General features: G+C 50.3%; 2 non-coding genes and 1 pseudogene across 2 annotated transcripts; all 3 read right to left on the bottom strand.

The window, feature by feature from the left end:
- Positions 1-4,215: 4,215 nt before the first annotated feature.
- LOC147724007 (U6 spliceosomal RNA) lies at positions 4,216-4,322 on the bottom strand. The gene has a single exon (XR_015295415.1). It is a non-coding gene; the product is annotated as a U6 spliceosomal RNA (small nuclear RNA).
- An 86-nt stretch (positions 4,323-4,408) lies between these two features.
- LOC147724006 (5S ribosomal RNA) lies at positions 4,409-4,527 on the bottom strand (annotated as a pseudogene).
- A 692-nt stretch (positions 4,528-5,219) lies between these two features.
- LOC147724005 (U6 spliceosomal RNA) lies at positions 5,220-5,326 on the bottom strand. Its single transcript, XR_015295339.1, has one exon. It is a non-coding gene; the product is annotated as a U6 spliceosomal RNA (small nuclear RNA).
- Between the last annotated feature and the right edge of the window lie 386 nt (positions 5,327-5,712).

Below are 5,712 nucleotides of genomic sequence, written 5' to 3'. Positions count from 1 at the left end.
CAGTTAAACGATTATTCCTAAGCTCATTTTGTATCTGTTCAGTCACTTTCTTACTGGGTGCTTTATCTTATGCACCTTTACCACTTGACCCCCTCCCCCCTAAGGTTGCTGGCAGGTAAATAAATAATTTCTGTCATTTTTATAAATGTCATAGCTGCTGCAAACAAGGAAGCGTGCCCGATACATGCTCATAAATCACACATTCCGTGCTGAAGTCCACCCTATCTGATATGTTAAGCATGGCCACGCAGATCATTAATCAAATTCTTGCACTGACATGATGTATTTCCTGCTGAAAACACTTTGCAAAACCGTGGATGTGGACCGGGGCTTTTGTTAGACTGTTATTTCAGCACCGTTTACATTAGGATTGTTAATTATCTCCTCATAGGCTGCCCACTGGTCGGTTTTACTGAATACATAGCATTATATACGTATGAGTACTGTATATCCATAGGAGAGTTTGAGTTGAGTTTGAGTTTAAAATATTTATAGCGCGCACGTTCACCTGGCGGTTTCATGGCGCTATAGAGTACTGAGCCCAAGAGGACAGGAAAAACGAGGGGAGATAGAGAAAAGCAGTTTATGGAGAAAAGGCTTGTGACAAGAGAAAAGTTTTTAAGCGCCTTACGGAAGAGTGTATATTGGGTGCACGATCTGAGGTGAGCGGGAGAGAGTTCATACAATAGAGATCAAAGGCCCTTAATAAGCAGGATCCCATTCACAAAGTGCTTACCTAAATAAGTTACAAGGTATGCAACAAGTAAGTTACACATTTACCTATGACTTTGTTATGGCTATGTGCTATTTAACATATTACACACGTTTAACGTAGGACATTTCCAATATACATGTACAGCTGAGCCTAATGCAGCTTTGTGTAGATGACATGTTATGTTATGCAGCTTTATAGAGCGCACTATCATTCGGAGGGTATCCCGGTTAGGCCTGGGCAGAGTACCCTCCTCTTCAAGGAGCGGAGTGTGTTTGGTCATGCCGTTTGCGTTGATTTTCAGCACCGAGTGTTTGTCTTGCACTGTAAAATCTGTGCGAACGGTATCATGAGCAAGACAGAGGAGGCTGCTTCCTTTCTGCCACTCAAGTAGATTTTCTATTCAACGCGAGCGGAAGGTTTCTCACTGCGAGCAGTCACGACCATCCGCGACTGCCTGCATTGATAAATTCGACCACCCGCATTGAGAAATCTCATCGGGAAGCAGAATTTTTCCGCTCGTGCTCGTCAGCTTGACATTGGTGAGTGTGAGCGCCACTGAGTGTGGAAAACTCTGCAATCTCTGCAAACAGAGCAGAGTTCACTGCCCAGGCCTACTAGCAAGCTCATGTGGGGCACGTTTAGTGGTGCAATGAAATGGCAGACTGGAGCAGACGCAAGTCAATCAATGTCACATAAACCAGATGACATGAAACAAATTTTTGTAGCAACTGAGGCCAAGGACAAATGTGCTGCTGTGGGATCTGGCCTGTGCCTAATGGGATCATATACCCTTTTGAGGGGTGGATGATAAAAGCTGCCCAGGATAAGAGCACGTATCCTGCCCCATTTGTTCCTTGCATGCTTGAGTCGGTTCAGCAGAGACCTCATTATTCGTGGGTCCCTGAACTTGATTGCGCCACAGTCCTCCTTAGAGGTTTTTTTGGTGAGGGACTCACTCAGTCTACTCTACAAGCCTTAATACCATTAGCCACTTTGTCTGTCGGCCACCTTACATGTTCAGGCACCGATGTGCTACTTTATACTTTTGTTGGAGCCCAAAAACTAAAATTCTTTATAAATGATGTCACAATCCACTATCACACTTACCAATCAATACCAGGCCCATAAACACAGAGAGTGAGGTGAATGGATACTATATGTTTATTTAAGACATTCATAATAAACAAGACCAGCTTGTCATTTAAAAAAGTTTATTAAAACATATTTAAGAAAACTTAGGTTTGGAACTTTATTAAGTAATGCATTAGAAAAAGTCATAAGTAAGTTTTATTTAGCATTTTATAAAGAGAGCTTAATTCAAGATAATATTATTTATTAGCAGAAATAAGTGAAAAGGAAGAGCATTTCCAAAACCTAACTATCTCTCTGTCACTACCCTCATCGCCTGAAAACAAAGTCTTAAAAGTTACATTTCTTACGTGTAATCATCGGACAGCAGAACACGTCCTTCTGGAATCAAGAGCGTAAGCCAAAAGTTTGCAGCTAAAGCCTATTCTTATACCCTAAAATAAGCTGAGCTAACTATTTTTCACATTCCAACAGCTGAATTCTGGCTCTCCATTGGCTGAATCACCTCACGCCACAGTAAACTGTGACATCTTCCACCACGAGACCAGGCTTTACACAAAGTCATTGTTCATGCACAGAATCCTGGCGACAGTTCCTTAATCTGCTACATTTTGTAGCAAAAATGTTCAAGCAATACAAAATCTTGTCACGTCTCTTCCTTTCAGCCTTGAGCCTGACCGTTCTGAGCTTTCCATGGCACATCCAAACCCACTCCACAGAGTTGACTTTAGCAGTTCCTTTTTTAAAGATTTCATAATAAAAGTTTGTAGGCTTGTCATCTTTTTTTTCAAAATAAACTTTCTCCTGTGGCTTAGCATCAGCAGGCCTCTTTTAGAAGGCGTCAATTTTCTGCACCACTTTTTGCTTGCGTCACTGCGCCACTTTCAGCTTGCATCACTTTTTCAGAAAACTATTATTTAAACAAACACAAAAGAATAATTAATTCAGGTAAAACAAACCCTTCTGTTACCCACCCTTTCCCTGCTAGTAATTAACCCATTAATAAATGACAACTAGCAGAAGCAAACAAATAAAGCAACACATATAATAACTACCATTCTTCATGTAATCCAGCTTTATGTTTCTGAAAGAGTAAAAAGATGATTAAATGATACACAGACAGACAAACACAACATAGCACATACATGTAAGCACATATAAAAGCACATGCCATGAATGATCAGCTGCATATTAATAGTGACAAAGACAATAGGACAGACATAACAAACAGGACAATATTAATGCCCCGGTTACTTACCGGTAATCTTCATTACTCCGAGTATAGTCTTCCTCGCCACATGATTTACATAGTGAGCTTTAGCTCCACAACAGAACCCTCCAAAGCAAAAAGAAACCACCTCCCACCCCCTCCCAACATGGCCGACCAGTCCCACCTGACCTCTATAAGAGGCGGGCCGGCCCAACCAATTAGCCTGATCTACCAAGCAAACAATGAAGCCGATAGCCAAACAGGGAGGGGGGGAGGGAACTCATGTGGCGAGGAAGACTATACTCGGAGTAATGAAGATTACCGGTAAGTAACCGGGGCATTACCTCCTCGTAAGTCTTCCTCGCCACATGATTTACATAGTGAGCAAATACCCAAGCCAACAAGGCTTCATTGACCACCATAACCACAACACCACATGGTGATGCAGAGAAACCAACCCAAGGTTGATGTAAACAACTGAAAAGAAAACAGGGACCACAGGCAACCTGAAATCAAGACCTCCAGAAAAAGGAGGCCAACCAGGAGTCGCAGCTCCAGCACTCAGAACGGCCCCAGCGACGTCCCCCCCGGGACTGCTAGAGACCCACGTACCAGGCGGGTGATGACCACGCCGAAGACAGATAAAACTCCACAGAGGAGACACCCACTAAGGGGGCCCCGGGAACAGAGCCACACCTCGCGGACCGACCCTGGGCCCCCGCCGGATCCACCGAACCCAGCGAAGCGTAGGGAAGGATGCCAGTCTGTGTAAGCCCGCGAACCAAGGAGGAACGAGGGCTAGCGGCCCGAACGAACCGGGCCAAAAGGCATAACACAGGCCATCCCACCGGGAAAGGAAAGACGTGCGGCCAAGAGAAGCCAAAACAGCACGCCGAACAACCAGCACGGACAAGGGAGGAACCTCGTTGGCCGGGAAAAGCGGTAGAGATACCACCTGAGTCCGAGGCCCCATGGCCAGGAACCCCGAGAAGGACATGGGGGACATGCCGGAGGAACAACCCCGTCCGGCAAAACCCGCAAGAAGGGCGGGGAGCGGAGGAACGACCCCCGCACGCCCATCCGCCCCGCAGACACCATCGCCACCAGGGAAAACCACCGTAAAGGCGAGGCACCGCAAAAGCCACCGAGGGCCGGGGCCCAACAGGGCGGACCCCGAAGAGCTCGTAGAACGAGAGAGAAAACACCCGAGGAACGCCTCACGAATTTGCGAGCCACCCTTGCGCAGGGGCCCCGCAAATGTCCTCAGGAACGATCCAAAAGTAGTATATGTGCAGCCGAAGCGAGCACCCAAGGGGGAGACCGGCAGAGCGCCCGTGGGCGAAGGATAAACAACATCGGAGCCAAGCGAGCCACCAAGGAAACCAGGCCGTTTAAGCCCACCGCACCAGGTATTCCCATGCCGTCTCCCATCCAGGTACTAACCAGGCCCAACCCCGCTGAACTGCAGAGAACAGACAAGATCAGGTGCTTTCAGGGTGGTATGGCCGTAGACTCGAACCCGGACTGAGGAAGGCCCGCAAGGCCGCCCACCGGGCCCACCGGCAAGCAGGGGCCACGTTCCAGGAACACCCCTCAGACCGGAAAACCAATACCCGCAAGGGGACCACGGAGGCGGGGACAGCACCAAGCCGACCGCGCCAACGCGAGAAGGGCGCCCAGCGCCGGGCACAGGATCAGGCCTGCAGAAGTAGGCGGGCCAGCCGACAAGAGCCGGCTCAACACTGACGCCGAGAGCGGGGGACCCAACCCTGGCACGGGAAGAACCAGGATCGGCCAGGAGGCTCGAACCGCCAGCTCGCCCAAGGAGAGGGTACCCGGGGCGGTTGACCCCGCCGGGTCCAAATACCGGCACGCACCACGACAAGCGCGTCAACCACACGCGGGTGCCAGGCAAAAAACTGCCACCTAGGGATACCTTCCCCGCCCCGGCCGGAATCGAACCCAGGCCAGTGAGGGCCGTCAGCACCAAAGGCACAAGACTCACTCGTGAGCCAAAGCTCCCTAGATATCCACCCCTGCAATGATCCAAAAAGCGACCACGTGCCGCCGAGGCGCGCACCCCGGAGCCTCCCGGCCTGCCCAAGCGAATCCAGCCGAGAATCCGCGATAACAGAGGGCACGGGGGAAACGCGCACAACAGCCGAATGGCCTCGCAAAAGACCGGGCACCCCCAGGACCCAGGCGGATTCTATGGAACGCTTCACGAATATGCGTGTCATCCTTGCGCAGGGGCCATGCTAATCTTCTCTGCAGCGTTCCAATTATAGTATATGTGCTGCCGAAGCGAGCACCAGAATCCGGGCAGGCGGGCCGAGACCCTCACCGTGAACAGAGTCACCGGAGGCAGACCGAGACGAGGCCCCAGGCGCTGTAGCCCACCGGGGTCCGGGAGATACCAGGCAACGAAGGAAGATCCGACTCAGTCGATCCGCCTCCCCCTAGTCGGACCCTGTGGACAGGACAGCCCGAAGGGCCAGGACCGGCTACTCCGCTCAAGAAAACAATCCCCGAGCAAGGATAGGACGCCTGTCAAGACCTGGGGGCATTGAAGCACAGGCGCAAACGACGGCAGGTCACCCTGTTAGCCAGGAGGGCCGCCAGCAACTTCCGTGTTGCGCGACTGCCGGAGACCCAATCGACCCGGCGCCCAAGGGCGCCCCCCCCTGACCGAACCAGA

The sequence above is a fragment of the Lissotriton vulgaris genome, chromosome 4_1, assembly GCF_964263255.1.
Source record: "Lissotriton vulgaris chromosome 4_1, aLisVul1.2, whole genome shotgun sequence".
Classification (NCBI taxonomy): Eukaryota; Metazoa; Chordata; class Amphibia; order Caudata; family Salamandridae; genus Lissotriton; species Lissotriton vulgaris.
This window is presented reverse-complemented; position numbering and strand designations above follow the sequence as displayed.